The sequence below is a fragment of the Leptidea sinapis genome, chromosome 33 (assembly GCF_905404315.1).
Source record: "Leptidea sinapis chromosome 33, ilLepSina1.1, whole genome shotgun sequence".
Classification (NCBI taxonomy): Eukaryota; Metazoa; Arthropoda; class Insecta; order Lepidoptera; family Pieridae; genus Leptidea; species Leptidea sinapis.
The window spans coordinates 8,815,505-8,833,326 of NC_066297.1; the positions used below are offsets into that span (position 1 = coordinate 8,815,505).

General features: G+C 35.9%; 1 long non-coding RNA gene across 1 annotated transcript in view; it reads left to right on the forward strand.

The window, feature by feature from the left end:
* Positions 1-17,822, forward strand: part of LOC126974751 (uncharacterized) — a 173,108-nt gene that overhangs the window by 117,005 nt on the left and 38,281 nt on the right. Inside the window, exon 3 of the long non-coding RNA XR_007731572.1 lies at positions 17,420-17,568. This is a non-coding gene — a long non-coding RNA (uncharacterized LOC126974751). The remainder of the gene's footprint in view (positions 1-17,419; positions 17,569-17,822) is intronic.

Sequence of the window (17,822 nt, forward strand, 5' to 3'; positions counted from 1 at the left end):
GTAAATTTTAGGGTAAGAAGAACAAGAACTTTTAGGCTAAATGCGTCTGTTTTTTTGGGTAAATCCGTCTGTGCAAATCATTTACCCCGATATCATGGGTGCTCAACCTTTAACCGACTTCAATAAAGGAGGAGGTTCTCAATTCGTCGGTATGTTTTTTTTTATGTTTGTTACCTCAAAACTTTCTTAAAAGTCAATACTTGTATAGTTTTTATTTGTTTAATACGATTCTGTAAGAAACGTTCCGTTTGCATATGTAGTAGTCATCGTTTTTTCAAATACTTCACCATAAATTTATTTTGATTTCAGATACATTTTATACGAGTAGATAATTTAAAAAAAAAACGATTACAATGGTGATATTAACGTATATGGACATAAATAAATTTTTGACAAACTATGATTTCAAGATTACATAAATCACTGACCAACCATGGCATAAAACCCACTTCGTTCAATCCAGCAAATTTTTTTTTATGGAATAGGAGGACAAACGAGCGTACGGGTCACCTGATGTTAAGTGATCACCGCACCCACATTCTCTTGCAACACCAGCGGAATCACAAGAGCGTTGCCGGCCTTTAAGGAAGGTATACGCGCTTTTTTTGAAGGTACCCATGTCGTATCGTCCCGGAAACACCGTACAAGGAAGAGCTCATTCAACAGCTTTGTAGTACGAGGAAGAAAGCTCCTTGAAAACCGCACTGTGGAGAACCGCCACACATCCAGATGGTGGGGATGATATCCTAATTTGTGGCGTGTCGTGCGAAGGTGGAGCTCGAGATTTCGAGACCCAGCCACTTGAGTCTTCTGGGGGTTTACACATGAGCTTAAATTGGACAAGGTTCAATTTACCCCATTCCGCGACCTTCTCGAGAGAGGACTCGATAGAAGACACAAGTTCTCCCGGCACTGGTCGACGATATCCCGAGAGAGACCTGCGTGGCCCGTGTATACGGCATCACCAGTGCTGTCGTCCGCATAGCAATGTATGTTGGAGGTGTCCAACATATCATTGATATGCAGAAGTAACAGTGGGAGATAGCACACAACCTTGGGGTACTCCAGCGTTCACGGGCATGAGATTCGAGCAATAACCGTCGACAACGACCTGTATGCTGCGCTCAGTGAGGAAGCTGGAGGTCCACTTGCATAAGCACTCGGGAAGCCCAAATGATGGAAGTTTTGAATTGAAAGAGGAGCGCCTTGTGCCATACACGATCAAAAGCCGCCGCCCATCTATGTGTTAGGTATACTAGAAGATCACCAGTCGACCGACCATAGCGAAAGCCGTACTGCCGGTCGTTGATCATCTGGTGACCGTCAAGTATACCAAGAGCTGGCGGTTATTTTAGTAAAAAAGTACGTTCGTACACCAGTATTGTTGACATCATTTGACACGCCGTAATACATAATACAATACTTGTTCTGTTGTCCATGCGTCTCGGTTGAGAACAGACTGCAAACTAACTACTCGGATTTTATTCCGCGAAAAAAAATCCATGCGGATTTTTATTCGCAATGCGTGCTAGGCCTTAACCTACATTTTTATTCATCTTGAAGTTGCCTCTCTTTCTATCACATGACTCTTACCTCTTCTGACGACTTTAGGGTACCTAAAACTGTACCTGGTATAAGGCTAACTTAATAAAATAGCTCATTTTTCTATTATAATCGTTTGTAATCGTAATCGTAACTTTAAATTAATATTCGTTCCTTCTCAAACCCACATTCGTTGCAGATAGTAATTTATGCGTTGGAAGATCACGAGATAGTCAAACCTACTTAGTTATTGGACATAGATAGGTAGCTATAATTAAAGTGATAATTATAGTAACTTCATTATTATAATAATCACTTTAAATAAGATCGTGTCAGCGTCTTTAGGAAGCTTAAAAATATAATATAGGATCGCAATGACTTACGACTTCGATACCTCCACGGGGAGTGAGACAGGCCACCAATTAACTATCTTGCAAATTTTCATGTTAATGAATGTTTTCGTGGAGAGTCCACTTTGTTCCCAACATAGTTGTAATGTAGCGTACAAACATCGAATCTCGGTAGGTGCAAACATTTATATTATGATGAATTTTTTTTATAAGAGGGGGCAAACGGCCGAGAGAGGGGGCAAATGGAAATCCGCAACAACAGGTGGCAAGAGATGCGTTGCCAGCCTTTAAGGAGGACGTATGCTCTTTTTTTGAAGGTTCCTTAGTCATGTTAGTTCGGGAAACTGCAGCCGGTAATTGATTCCACAAAGTGAATATGCCAGAAAAGAAATTTAATTAAAAAAAGTTTGATTGAAAAAAAAAAGGAATCCCGCTGAGTTTCTTGCGCCAGTTCTGTTCAGGTTTGAGACACTTATTTTCTAATTTTTTTTTGGAAGAGAGGACGAACGAGCATACAAGTCCCCTGATGTTGATTGACCACCGCCGCCCAAATTATCTTGTAACACCAGAGGAATCACAGGAGCGTTACCAGCGTTTCAGAAAAGTATTCGCGCATTTTTTGAAGGCACTCATGTCGTACCGTCCTGGAAACACCGCACAAGGAAGCTCACTTGCACACTTGCTCATTTCACAGCTTGGTCGTATGTTAAATCTCCTTGAAAACCGCACTGTGAAGGTCCGCGACACTTCCAGATGGTGAGGATGATTTCCTATTTAATGGCATGTCGTGTGAAGTTGGAATTCACCGGAAGGAATCAGGTCAAACAGCTAATTGCGGTAGAAGACACACAATGAAGCGACGTCCCTTCGCAACGCTGAGACCGCTGAGTTACGCTACTTTTGTATTACGTGTATTGTGATTAGACCGACTAGTAGGCATAACTAGTTTATCAGGTGCACCCTAAGCCACATTTGTCATTGACAAGAAAACAACACCTTGATTTAATTAAGCAAAATTGTCAGTCATAGCTAATATACAGATAATATTCTGTATTCACACACGTTCGCCTATCATAGCCGCGTTATACATAACTAATATCACTTTGATATTAATGACATACAAATACATTATTCAGAGTCTGGGCTGTTTCATCAATTCTCACTAATGAAACCGAGGTTTGTTTGGGAATATATATTATGATAAACAATAATAGTGTGTATTAGTGTTTATGGAACATTCTCGTGCGAACCAAGGTTAGAATAGCATCTTATCTATATTTATGTATGCCGCCAAAACTTGGATACTGCGAGGCGTTGAAAAAAAGAAAATAACAGTGATATCTAGGGATGCCCGAAAGAGGCAAAGTCTTAGAGCGCTTTCGCACTACGTCCGATCCGAATCCAATCCGTGTCCGTCAAAACATGGTCCGGTGAAGTCATATCTAACGGTTGACGGAAAGAAATCGGATGACAGAAGCCAGATCTAATACGTAAACTACCAAAGAAATAGTTTTATGACTACTCCGAACTGTGCGGGTACCGATCGGATTCGAATCGGACGTTGTGTGAAAGCGTTCTTATGGTATAAAGCGTACAAACTAAGCTTCAAAAATTATGAAAAAAAAAAGACGTGAGAATTTACACCGTTTATATAATACGTATTCGAGAGAAAAGATAAACAAAACAGCTAATCGCAAGGGATAATCAATTTCAAAAGTGACTGGCGTGGATGCAATGAGTAGAGAAAGATATGGATAGCCAGGCCAACCACGTACACACTTTATATATTAATAAGTGAAAGAACACAGAGGCATTGTGTATTCCTTTATAAACTTATGTCGAGTAAGGGTACTAAATCTTACGATCTCGTGTAGCGCTAAAAATCTAATGCTCAGCACGGATAGAGTGAAGAACTAGGCCAAATCCGGCTAAATGAGGCAAGTTTATCGTACAGCCACTGTCATAATAATAATAATAATAATAATGTTGACATAATTTTTACACAAATTATCTTGCCCCAAGTTAAGCATATATAGCCTGTGGTATTACTTGTAGACAATGATATATTTAATACAATATACTTACTTAAGCAGACATAAATTCATAAAACATACATATAAACATACATAAATACATTTAAACATCCATGACTCGGAAACAAACATCCATTTTCATCATATAAATGCTTGCATCTACCGGTATTCGAAGTCATCGCATTGAGAAGAAGCCAGAAGTCAATATGCTGCGGGTGGAATTTTACATTTTGAGGTTTTACCTGGTAATGGAATTTGGTAGCTGTTATCAACCTGAACGACTCCTCAGAGCTCTTCCCGTTTTATATGCAGTAGAAGGTGCAGAGAGAACCCACATCTCTACGCAACGCGAATTAATGAAGCTGATCAAAGATTAATTGATAGTCGATGATTGTCTCGTTTTTTAAGGCCAAATTGGTTCTGGTTCCGCGACGCTATCCCGAGAGATGTTGGCACAGCTGGTATTAGAAGATGCCTATTATATTGTCTGCATAGGAATGAATACCGCTGATTTACAGCATATTATCTTTAATATGCAGAAGAAGAAGAAGAGAATGCACCGTCGATAACAACCATGGTTCTCTGATCATCCAAAAAGCTTTTGACCCATTCGCATAACCTCTCGGGAAGCCCATAGAATGGGAGTTTCGCTATATGTGATTTATGCTATGCTCGATCGAAAGCTGTCGCTACATCCTGATTCACCGCTAACGCCTATTATTTCTACTTAGCAGGTTGCGCTCATTTATGGGTGACATATATAAGAAGATCTTCAGCTGAGTGAGAACCTGTACTGCCAATCACTTATGAGCTGGTGCTCCTCTAGGTATCCCAAGAACTCGCAATTGGGGTAATGGCAATGGGGCGGTAGTTGTATGGATCCGAGCGGAAACCTTTCTTGGGGATCGGGTGAGCAGAGCGCACAAGTTTCCAGGGAAAGTGTGGATATTTCTGGCCAATTCTGCCTGTGTGCTTTAACTTCGCCTTGGCCATAACTTGTTTAAGGGACCTGCAAGAATGATTGTGGTATTCTTTAAGTTTACTACTATTTTCATTTTAAGATACCCCCAGCATTGACTCACGCGTAATAGCACTACTGCTTTCGGTGTGAGGCCGTTTTGCAGGAGTTGTCAAACCATGGTTGACATCTGCCACCAACAGGCACCGAGGAGAACATAATGAAGAGTTCCACAACTTGCAGTACCACATCAGTAACAGAGTCAACAACAGCACCTGGATCATCCAGCAAAAACAAATCTCTCGCAGATTCAATCCATCGCACAAGGTATAATACATACTATGTACCTACTTTTGTAAGAGAAACTAATTGGCTTTAAATTATGCATTTTTTATATTATTAGCTTTGACGAGGTAAACCGGTTGTCCATTGTTGTGGGCATTGAACACACAGCAAGTAAAACACAGTCTTACAAACACACGGTATAATAAACGTTTCAATTCACAAAGCTGCGCGTTTGACACAACCACTTCGCTCGACAGTTATTTCTTGACTGCATACTCAAGCGCTCGCATGGCGCCCGCTCTCTCCCGCACTCGCACCACACGTCGATTACACCTGAGCTAAGACGAATACCGAATCATACTCGTTTTTTTGGCTCGACGTTCTTGACTACGACAAGCTTATAATTTTTGTTATTAATTGTTTCAGCAATAATAGCACTGTGTCAAAATTTCAGTCGGCTTAGACCGTTACTGTTTATGAGACACATCCGCTGACTACATCGCATTGAATATTTAAATACGCGAACGGAATCCTTATTACAGATGCATAAAGCTCTGTATCATGAATTTGGTATCAGCTTACTCCCCCGTCAAACTTCGTGAGATACAAGAATACTTTTACAACTTCTGCAATATTAATCGTGAAATTTGTGTAATTTTTTACGTCATTATTGACTGTGCTGTTCCAGATTATAAACTGTATCTGTTCAGAGTTCCATTCAGTAAATCTGACGTGGTTGACACACAAACATCCAAATACGCAAACTTTGACATTATTTATAAATTCAAGTCGTCTATCTTTCGATAACTATTATTGACGATTCGAAGAGGCGTCATCAGCCAGTGGACTTTTGAAAAAAAAAACAGCTATTTTTATAAGGAAAGTTTAAAAATTTAACATTTTCGTCGAGTGACGAAAGTTTTGATGAGTATCAAAGCTTTTGCACACTTTAATGTTTAAATGATCACAAGTCACTACTACCTCCATTTTCAACAAATGAAAAGTAATTAATTAATTACTTTCTACAGAAAACTTACACAAACAATACAAATTAAAAATTAACTATTTGTTTCAAGGTTGTTGTACTAACACACAACTCAAAATTAAATTCAAAATGAAAATAATTCAGACTGCGATAGAACAATTGAATTAGGGGTACCATATACGATGAATATACTAAAAATTGTCAAATTGTTTATCATAAGCCTATAATACTTAATAGTATAATAAAATTGTCTCTTGCATTTAACGACCTAAGAGGCAGTGCTATAAATCTGTTGGACAAACTATTATGCTTGCCTGAAGTTAATGGGTGTTGATAATTTAATAGATAATATTACATAGAAATAATATATACGATAAGATATAGAGAATATTTTAGTGATCTTTAAATAACGGCTTGCTGAAGTTGTAGGTTCCAAAAAATTCATCTTTTATGTATATAAAATTCTCGTGTCCCGGTGTTTTTTTTATGCCAATACGGGACGAGACGAGCAGGACGTTCAATTGATGATAATTGATACGCCCTGCCCTTTACGATACAGTGCCTTTCAGGATTCTTGAAAATCAATTGCGCTCGTCACCTGAGACATAAGATGTTAAATCTCATTTGCCCAGTAATTTCACTAGCTACGGCGCCCTTCAGATTGAAACACAATAAGGCTTAGACATTAGTTGTGTTACCCATAATCTAGCCGGCATCCTGTGCAAAGGAGCCTCCCACTGGTGTTTGTTACCAAACACCTCTGAATCGGCTAAACCAATTTGTTTGAAAATTTGTGTGTATATCGCAGCAGGTTTGAAAATCGACCAACATTTATTTTTCATACACCTAAATGATAAGGGTGACACAAAATTCAATTCAAATTTTTACCCGTCTAAGATCAACACCTATTTTTGTATCGCGATTTTTATATTGATGGCAAGATGGCAATCGAATATAATGATTATTGCAGTACGATAAATTTATATACGGTGAATGCGTGCCGAGAGATTTACCAACGAGCACTAGCGTTATGTGAACGGTGATTCCTTGATTATTTCGAATTTTCATTTCGTTCTTGAACAATTTTATAAATTAATATTTTGTTTTACTTCATTCGTATGGTCTTAAGTACACTCGTTTTTTTTTATAATATTTTGAAGGTGAATTCTGATTTTGAAGTTTAAATGGGACAGTATTTGAAAAAAAGAAATACTAGCAAAAACATAGAACATGAACGTTACGAAACTAGTGAACATAGTGAGTAAATGAGACGCAAGAGCTAAGTCGCCATTTCACCAAAGATCAAGTTCTATAATTCTCAGTTTTACGTAAACGAGTTCATATGCCACTCTTGATCTCGATTAAACACGAAGCGATTTCACAAATACACAGACGTAAACTGAGTTTACATGTTATAAACAACAGAATGTATCAAATACCTGTCAAAACGATAGTGACAACTCTTGGACCCAACATGTTGAACGTCCATAGTTCGGCGGTCTACGATTTAACTACGTTTAGTTTGTGTTGGTGAAATCCTAATTGAATCTATAAACTCGTTTATAGGCAAACTAAGTTCAAAGTGATGTCATATCCAAAACCACCTATAACTATGTTTTTACTTTTTAATTTACATTGTATTAACTTACTCGTGTAAGGCATTTAGTTATTGACGTTTGAGTATTTTTGTTGCATCACTTTGCATATATTGTAATTGAAATGAAAATAAGAACTTGTAATACCATTCTGTTTTGAAAAGAGCAACCTTAAAGTTTCTTGCTCGTTCTTCTCTAAGGAAACCTGAGTTACGAATGAGCTGTATAAAAAAATTACATATTTTAAGTGTAGTCAATTTACCTACGAAATAAAATATTTTTGATTTTATTTGATCAGAAAAGTACACTCACCCCGATTGTACTCGAACAGTGAAAACCCCGCTTTAAGTAAGTGTAAATTTACAATGTAATATGACTCGTAAGCAAGAGTTAAGTAAAGGTTGACTCTTTGGAGAGCTGCCGGATAACCAAGTAATGGATGATCGTAACTTGATTGTAATCAGTAAATAAGATTCTATCTTGTGCCTTTATTCTTTATATAAAATAATTGTTTCAAGATGTTTTCAGATTCAGATTTTTAAGATGTGGGATTGTTTATGTTTAATAACTAAGAACCTTTACTAACCGATCAAACTCATCCATTAATATTAAAAAGTAAAAATTATACTTTTAGTTAAGTAAATATCGGATCGGTTCTAGGTATGTCAAATAACTGTGTGTGTACATAAGTACGGAACAAGTTATTCTTTTGCGTAATAAAACAAAAATCTTTAAAAAAATATTTTCTTGAATTGAAAAGGAGGAGGTTCTCAAACTTTCCGTTTGTTACCTCCAAACTTTCGACCGGGCGAACCGATTTTGATAATTATTTTTTTATTTGAAAGCTGGTGCTTCCCGAGTGGTCTCATTGTAATTTGGTCCAGATCTGCCAGTGGAATCCATCAGAATACCATAAAAGTCTTAAATTTTGCTATACATACGTATAGCAAAGTGGATGATAAATTTACGAATAACTCAATATCGCGCCAACCGATTTCTATGATTATTTTTTTGATTGGAAAGCATATACTTCAAAGATAGTTTCGTGAGAGTTTGGTTAGTTTCTGATTACGGAATCCATGACAAAGAAACGGAACACTGTCTGTAATCAAATTGCAAAGTAGGTACTGACGTTCATTGCTGCATTGAAATTTTTTGTATATTTACACATATTTAGACAAATCGTTAGTTAGTATACTTCAAATTCACTTTAAATCATCAAATAAAATAAAAAATAACAAAACAACCGCCTTCAAAAACACTTTTCCAAAACAATAGATATAATGTGCACTAAAAAGTATAAAAATAATTGCGTATTTTTACACTATCTAATTAATTAATCATATTCTAGTTACGATTATTGTAATTTTTTTGTCGGTGTCATGATAGGTTTGTTACTACATACATAGTTATAGGTGAGATGTGCTTGAGTCGTGAGGAGGCGAGAGGCGAGAGCGGGTTGCGCCGGAAGGACACCGATTCCAAAAATAACAATAATCGTAACTAGAATTAGATTAATTAATTAAATTGTGTAAAAATACGCAATTAGTTTTATACTTTTTAGTGCACATTATATCTATTGTTTTGGAAAAGTGTTTTTGAAGGCGGTTGTTTTTTTGTTAAATTTTTTTTATAGGTACAAATTGACAGTGATATTGACCGTGTGACATTATGTGTAATAAATAATGCACAGCACAGACGGAACGCCACCAGAGAGCATGTAAATACTACGTAATAGGAGGCGGGAATGCCGAAGTAAAAATTGTAACTTAGTTTAATATGAAACGTTCAGTGCGATTTGACATAAGTTTGAAATAGTAATTACAATATGGCGTCGATGTATAATCCGGCTAAGTTTGAAAGCGAATAGTTGCTTAAAACTTAGTGGATTACGGTTATCTCGTTTTTTTACAATGTTATAGCCGTCATCTGTAAATCTATCAATGACTGCACGTTTCATGCAAACGAGTGAATCGTTTTTTTCTTAGCAAGTTTCGCTAGGCTGACGAAAATTTCCAATCGGTCATGGGTTTGGAGCAGTGGCACTGTACCCGGGGACCCCAAGCACCAGTGATTAATTTCCATGTTTTATTCTTTTTTTTATGTAAATAAGGGACGAAGCGAGCAGGACGTTCAGCTAATGGTAATTGATACGCCCTATCCATTACAATGCAGTGCCGCTCAGGATTCTTGAAAAACCCAAAAATTCTGAGCGGCACTACAATTGCGCTCGTCACCTTTGCCCACTAATTTCAGTAGCCACGGCGCCCTTCAGACCGAAACACAGTAATGTTTACACATTCCTGCTTCACGGCAGAAATAGGCGCCGTTGTGACCCATGTTGTGACCCATAATCTAGCCGGCATCCTGTGCAAAGGAGCATCCCACTGGTAAATGTAAATGATTTATTCTAAACCAACTGTGACCAAACCCGAGCCACAACCATTCACAAAACAGCTAGGTACGTCAAATCGTCGTGATTCCAGTACGCTAGTTGTGACTATCAAAATATTTTATATCTCAGCGTGATACATACAATATTATGAATGTCCAGTTCCAACAGCTTCTAAAATACTATTGCCAACCGCTGCTGATAAAGTTGCTTGTACGACCCGGCAATATCCAAAACTTTACGTATACTAATATTTCTATTACAACTTGGACAAACAAACAGGGACAAAACAATAACTGTAACATCAAAACTTCAGGATCCTTCTGCAAGATATTCACATTAGTTTTATGTTTTGCCTCATTAAATGAGTTTTGTGAATTCTAGTCGAAATGTTAGAAGCTTAAGAATTGAGAACAACACTTAAACAAGGTACGGATTCCGTTATTTAACAGATAATAAAACACTATGGTCTTTTTAAATATCTTTGTAAAAAACATTTAAATTAAAATGGCAGCCATCTTGGTTTTATTATTTGTTGTTATAGCGGCAATAGAAGTACTCTCTGTTTCATTTCACAGCTAAAGGCATTTCGGTGACGCAAACTCACGAGATTTCACCCATCCAAAAAGTATCTAAATACATAAATTATTATATATTATTTATTTTTATCGCATGCGCCAGTCATAAGAATGTCGGTGACGCGAAACCATAAGATTTTCCACTTTCAAAAAGTGCCCAAAACGGCTAAAAAAGATTTCACTTCAAAAAATCCCATAAGAGTGATATATCATTCAATATAGCTCTCTATATATTTGTATGAACTAACACAAACAGCGCAGGTAGTTTATATTTTATCGTAAAGTATATACGGGCACCGACATATATATAGAAAGATGGTGAGATTATTATCTGCGTATGCAAATATATCTCCCGATACAAATTTTACCTGCATGTAAATACAGGATGAATGTGCAGGGTTTGCGGTGAGACTGCTGTAAAACGTGAACACTCTGTAACACATTGTAACACTCTGTAACACATTGTAACACTATGTTTAAACAATCCTTACCAAAAAACAAGTCTACTGAGTCTGAAGGAAATGAATGTATCATCTCTTATATTATCGTATCTGTTTAGTGTGTGATGCTTTCAGATAATTAAGTTTTTATATGTATAAATATTACCGTATCTGCGTGAGTGATTCGCTTTATACTGAACCTGCACTTTAAGTTAAAAAATAAGTGCTGTCTTAAGCATTTATGTTAACATAATAGCAAGCGCTATTCAGAAGGGTATAAAGTGCTTCAATTTACATAGAAATGACAGCGCGACAATAGCTTTAGAAGCTTTGTTCAGCTGAACGGTAGACTGGCATTCAAATGTTATTAGAATGTTCTAAGTCTGGCCATTAATACTGTTGCAATGAAAAAAAAAAACAATAATATTTTAACGTTTGAATTTCGAATGTCATTCTTATATTTTGTTTGCTCATTTTGGCGCCAATCTGTTTTAAATATTCTTATGATATTAAATTGAAGTGGGATGGTCACGAGAAACTACTCATCCACTTGGTTGGAGTCGAAGGCATGTGTACCGGAGTATTGAAAAGTAAAATGTTCTTTGTTTGTAACAGAAAAAATTGGCATTTGACTTACATGAAAAATCCAAAAATGAACGCCTCATAATCTGATTTTCCCCAATAAAATTGATTATTTATAAAAGTGTAAACAAGTGCGTACTCGTTCTCATTTGCTAAAGTTCTTGTATTTAATATAAGGCCTTCAGGGAATACAGGATGTACTACTATTACCGCTATAACAACAAATAATAAAACCAAGATGGCTGCCATGTTAATTTAAATGATAAATTAAATAAATATCTTTGTAAAAAAAAAAATGATTTTTTACAAAGATATTTATTAAGTCCATACTTTTTATTATCTGTTAAGTAACAGAATCCGTACCTTGTTTAAGTGTTGTTCTCAATTCTTAAGTTTCTAAAATTTCGACTAAAATTCACAAAACTCATTTAATGAGACTACCGTCGAAGTGGGTGCTATTTATAATTGAAAATTTAAATAGAGTTAAAGATGAGATAAGTGATCAAATAATAATTATAAAAAATAATAATAATATATTGAATGATAAAAATATCAGTTTTGATTTGTTTTTAATTGAAGCTTCCGTCTGACAGACTTTAATATTCTCGCGTCTATATAAAGTTCCTGTTATACATATGAGTTCATTTGGAATGATCCCAGTATCAAGTGCAGAAATTGTAGGTTCACCAACACACCCATTTTTATACCCGACAATAATGCATCAAAGATTCTATAATTTATCTTGTTGGGAGAAGATAGATGAACTTTATAAACACCTGAAAATGAAAAGTATGTATAACAGCTCAGAATCCAAAGAACTTAAATGAAATGAAATGTTTAAGAAAATTCTAGGAGTTGATTTGCATTGTTATAATGTATTGAAAAACAATGTTGAAATGTTATTTCACAATATCCATCCAATATGGATCGATAATCAACCCTTACCTACGAATGTTGTTTCGATATGGGGAATATATTACCAGTGGGTGGCTCCTTTGCACAGGATGCCGGCTATATTATGAGTACCACAACGGTGTCTTTTTCTGCCGTGAAGCAGTTATGTGTAAACATTAGTGTGTTTCGGCCTGAAGGGCGCCGTAACTAGTGTAACATCTAATATCTCAAGGTGACGAACGCAATTGTAGTGCCGCTCAGAATTTTTGGACAGGGCGTATCAATTACCGTCAGCTGAACGTCATGCCCGTCTCGTCACTTATTTTCATAAAAAAAATACTCTAAAAGAACCCCAGGTAGTCTTAGTAACAATAAAAACGATTAAATTGGCTGTTCTGTAGCGTGTTATAAGCACAGTGTCATGACAATAAAGATATCTAAAATTGAAAAGTCCATCATCAACACGTTGCATGCTGCATGATAAATCAAGCATTGCCATACCAGCCACGGGACTCACCGGTGAGCCTTCTGTGACTGAACCATTCAGCCATGGGCGTGAGCCGTGTGTGAGGTTCGTCGAAAAACATTCGCACAGCCACATATTACAGCAATCAAAGAAAACGCACATGGAAATGAGCCGCGCGGCCCTGAAGCCTAACCGGACGGCGTAGTTTTCAAATCCAATAAAAGTTTGTGTGTGTTTTCAAGGTATTGATGTTTTATTCCTAACAATTACAGTAGACAATATTATTTTGCTTAAAATTTGTTAGTAAAATTAAAATAAAAAGCTGAGAGTTGAACAAAGCATACAAACTTTGTCGACGATACTTCACTCCGTCGGTTGGCTCATTTGGAAAGAGCGCATGCACGGAACGTGACAGGTCGCAGGTTCGAGTCCCGCATCGTTCAAATTTTTTTTTTTCAAATTTTATTGTGTATTAATCTCACAAGTAATTGTTACCACATTGAAAATATAAATAATTGTCTGGATTCAGTAGTTTAGGAGTTAATCACAGCCAAACAACCTGACACGAAATTTTTATACGTAAAGATAAACTACTTTCTCTCTCAGTATGAATCTCTGATATTTTATTACACAGAATAAACGTGTTTCTTAAAAATAAGTCTTAAGTTTTCGATTCATTCTCCTCCCTTTGAGTTGGTTTATATTTACGAATTGAGGCGGTACAGATAAAACTTTTATATTCGTGAACGAACAGTATTCTTGTGATTATCAATTCAAATTCCGAAGCTATTTAAAATTCGAATTCGAAATTGAAGTTTCAATCAACACAACAAAGCAATTTGGACTTGAAATAAGAAAATCGAGAATGTTTTGGAATTACAGAGAGTTTTCAATCAAACAATGTTATGTTATTTAAAAAAATATCATATTGCTATGGTGCAATGCAGCTGATATTAATACCATCTTTGTGTTGCAGAACAGGGCTGTTCGCCCTATTTATAACCTAGTTCCTAAAGAATCATTAAGAGAAATCTTAAAAAAAAACATTTAAACTGTTACCTTTATGCTTGCAGCGTAGTATACGTTCATTAGGAGTAAGAACACTACGTCACGTGCGTGACAGATGCGAACACGAGGCAAGAACATCTTCTTTAGCAATTGAAACGTATTATTTAGCAAAATGATTGAAATGATGAAACGTCAAGTTAGTTACATAATTTTGTTAATTTAAATGGGCATTTACCTCAAATATGACACTCCATCTTTTTTAAGTTTGAATATGCTGTTATTTGGCCAGTTTTCCAATGAACACTTTGTCATTGCGTGGCGTTATATTCAAAGCGCGGTCGAAACACAACTGAACGTAAACTCTGCCTAATAGACGCGTATTCGGAGTATATACAATAATATTTGTGCGTGATTACGAGGATAGTTGTTTATTTTACGTCATTAGATTGTAATCATTAATTCCACATATTCGGTTACTTACTGTTTATTGTTTTCCAAGGTATACTCCTTATAACTGATAAATAAGGTTTTTTTTGGTCATTTTGAATAGCGGTGTATAGATCATGACGATAGAATGGCGTCATTAAATAAACACACGGGTTGATCTACTTAACCATAGTGATAAAAAAATATAATACATAATTCACCAAAATAAATCAATTTTCCATAATATCATTTTGGAACAACCTGTAAGAAATCTAGCTATTTAGTCGCGCGCTAGCGTAGGCACTGAAATGAAGACGACGTGTAGTAGTCATGTCGTCTTATGCGACCACGTAAGGGTGATTTTAATTTTGAATTTAGAACCCGATTCGGATAGTGACATCAATGGAATAGCAGTTAAGTATCTTTTTAAACCCTGACGAAAACGAGGGTTGCGTTTGTCAGTTTGTCCTATTTTCTGATCAGGACGTGTTCAGTCGGAGGTTTTTACGTTATTAATTAAAAATCACACCCATATCATACAGGCAAAAGTTCATATGTTTATTTATATGTCGTAAACGTAATTTCGAGCCTCATACAGAATTTTTGAGTTTCTCTTGATTGAACTCGGAATTTCGAAGTAACTCCGGTTTTCGGTTTTTGGCTTTCTTTCGTGAACAAATCAACCGATTGTGACCGACTTGATAGCGATTGACAAGGTCTTTTTTTAATTTGATGTAATCCATAAATTTTTTTTCATAGATTTTGAGATTTCGTAAGATCTACCGGTTTGATAAAATTTGAATTGTATTCATTAGTTTGGTCAAGCCCATTCGAATGGCGCCAACCGCTATGAAATCGGTCGAGCCGTTCAAAAAATATAAGAAGTTTAAATAAATCCATACATACATACGCACATACACACACACACACACACACACTCACACACACACACTCACACACAATCATACAGACTTTCGTCAGGGTTAAAAAAATACTTAACTGCTGCTCCACTGATATCACTGTCCAAATCGGGTTCTAAATTAAAAATACGCAACTTAACCTGAAAAAATGTTAACATATTGCTGCTTATTGACCAATAATATCTTAAACAACTGGAGTAAACGCAAAAATGTATAGATATTGCAGTCGAAGCTTAATATGGTGTCATGTTTTTGTATGACGTGAATTGTCCATATGTATAGAACGTCATTGATTCCTGTGCTTAATAACACGGGCTTAATAACAAAACCACAGTAAGCTTCCCTCGCTTTGTATATTTTAGCCTATTATTAGGTATGAGCAATAGTTGGGATCGAATATTACGTTGAAAACAAAATACATAATACCCCATATTTCTGATTTTGCAACTTTCTTTCGGTGAAAGAAATTTAAAGCACTATGCATAGCTTTTTAGTTTATTAATTATTTGTCATTTTTCCGTGGTATTACCCAGTCCAAAACTGTCAAAATCTCATTAAACCAGTTTCTGTCTATTTCATTTTAACAAAATGATCTTGTCTAGTTCGGTAGTTAAAAAAGATTTAATATGGGTTATTATAAATACGCACAATAAGAAATAAAACAAAATCAAAAAATGTAGCCTTATCTGTTCTGCGTTTAAAATGGAAATGGGCTGGACATATACAAAGAACAAAAGACGAAAGATGGTCCAAAGTAGTAACGAATTGGTACCCTATAAATAGGAAACGAAATCGAGGCAGGCCTAATAAGAGATGGAGCGATGACATAGTAGAAACAGCAGGAAAGATGTGGACAAGAATTGCAAGAGACAGGAACAAGTGGAAATCAATGGAGGAGGCTTTTACCGCTAAAGGCGGTCCTTATGTCGAAATTAATAACTAATTATAATAACAAAATTTATATTTTTATTTAAAATAGTGAATACTAACACATACTAACAAATACAATTTATAAGTAAATATCTTAACGTATAGATGTAAGGAAATAAAGCTATAAAAATAAAATAAATAAAAATTATAAATACGACGGTTACCTATTGATATCTATTGTATTAGATAGTATACAAAAATATTATATTTATTATATATCAAAGTACTATTAATCATTTTTCAATTTAACAAAAGCCTTGGATCCTCGACCACTCGGATAAAATCATTGTATTTACTGATGATAGTTTGAGATTTTAGTAGTAATGATTCGACTAATATAAAGGTACCTTTTGTTAAGTATAGTGTGTTAACAGTTCCCGGGCTAGTCCGTCGTATCTAGATACGATTGAAGCTGCATCTACGCCCGAGCATACCATCAGCAACCCATGTTGACTGTTAGTTGTATTTTGATAGTTTAAGCTGATTGGGGATGTTATCGCATTACGCTATATCTTAAGTCATTTTATATTGAGTTATAGTTCACATCATATTTACAAAGTTGTGGGGTTGTTGTCACTGAGCATAAACTGGATCATCTGTTCGTTCTGATACTTACTCCCATAAAAAAATAAGAAAAACAAATTTTAGTAGCTAAACATTATGTATGTATTTTTTTAAATTCAGGAGAACTAAAAGACAACGGAACAGATATCGCAAGCGTGTGATTAAGTAATTTTTATATCTATTATCTAATATCTCAGTATTTTAATTCTAAATATGTTTTACAGAAAAATACGATTACTTTTATACAAGTTACATCTGATAATAATATGTTTCAGCATTTGCGAATGTTCCCGTTTTCGCATATCAATAAATCGGGCTTCCGCCGACCACATCGTCTACGTAGATTTAATTTACGTGGCCAACAGACCATGTTCAAAGCAATTTATTTCTTCGTCTTTTATAATATGTTTAACTTTATCGTTATTTCTGTGAAATTTCATTGTTAATATAAATATCTATCTGTTGTTCCAGATCAAAATGAGAGTCCGTGATGTAGTGTTAGTGACAATATTGTGCGTGGGTGTGGCGGCCATTTTGGTCGCAGTCGGAGCGTATCTGGTGATACGCCGCAGGAGGCGCAAGCGAGAGGATGATGAAGAAGGCACAAGCTGTGCTATCAGGTCAGTGAACCCAGAGCTTGTTAGTATTTACGGTATATTACAAGTGGTAACGTTTATTCTATTTAGTTAAGTACGTTACCCTAGTAGATTAATAATCGTGGTATCTAACGGCCGTTCCCAATACACTATCTACAGATACATAACTACCTTCGACTGTCAGTAATTAGTCATCTATCATCTGAAGCTGTCCCAATATTCCCGGTAAGTGATTCTTATCGCCAGTTCACTGTACATAAGCTGTCTATCTGAGCCCT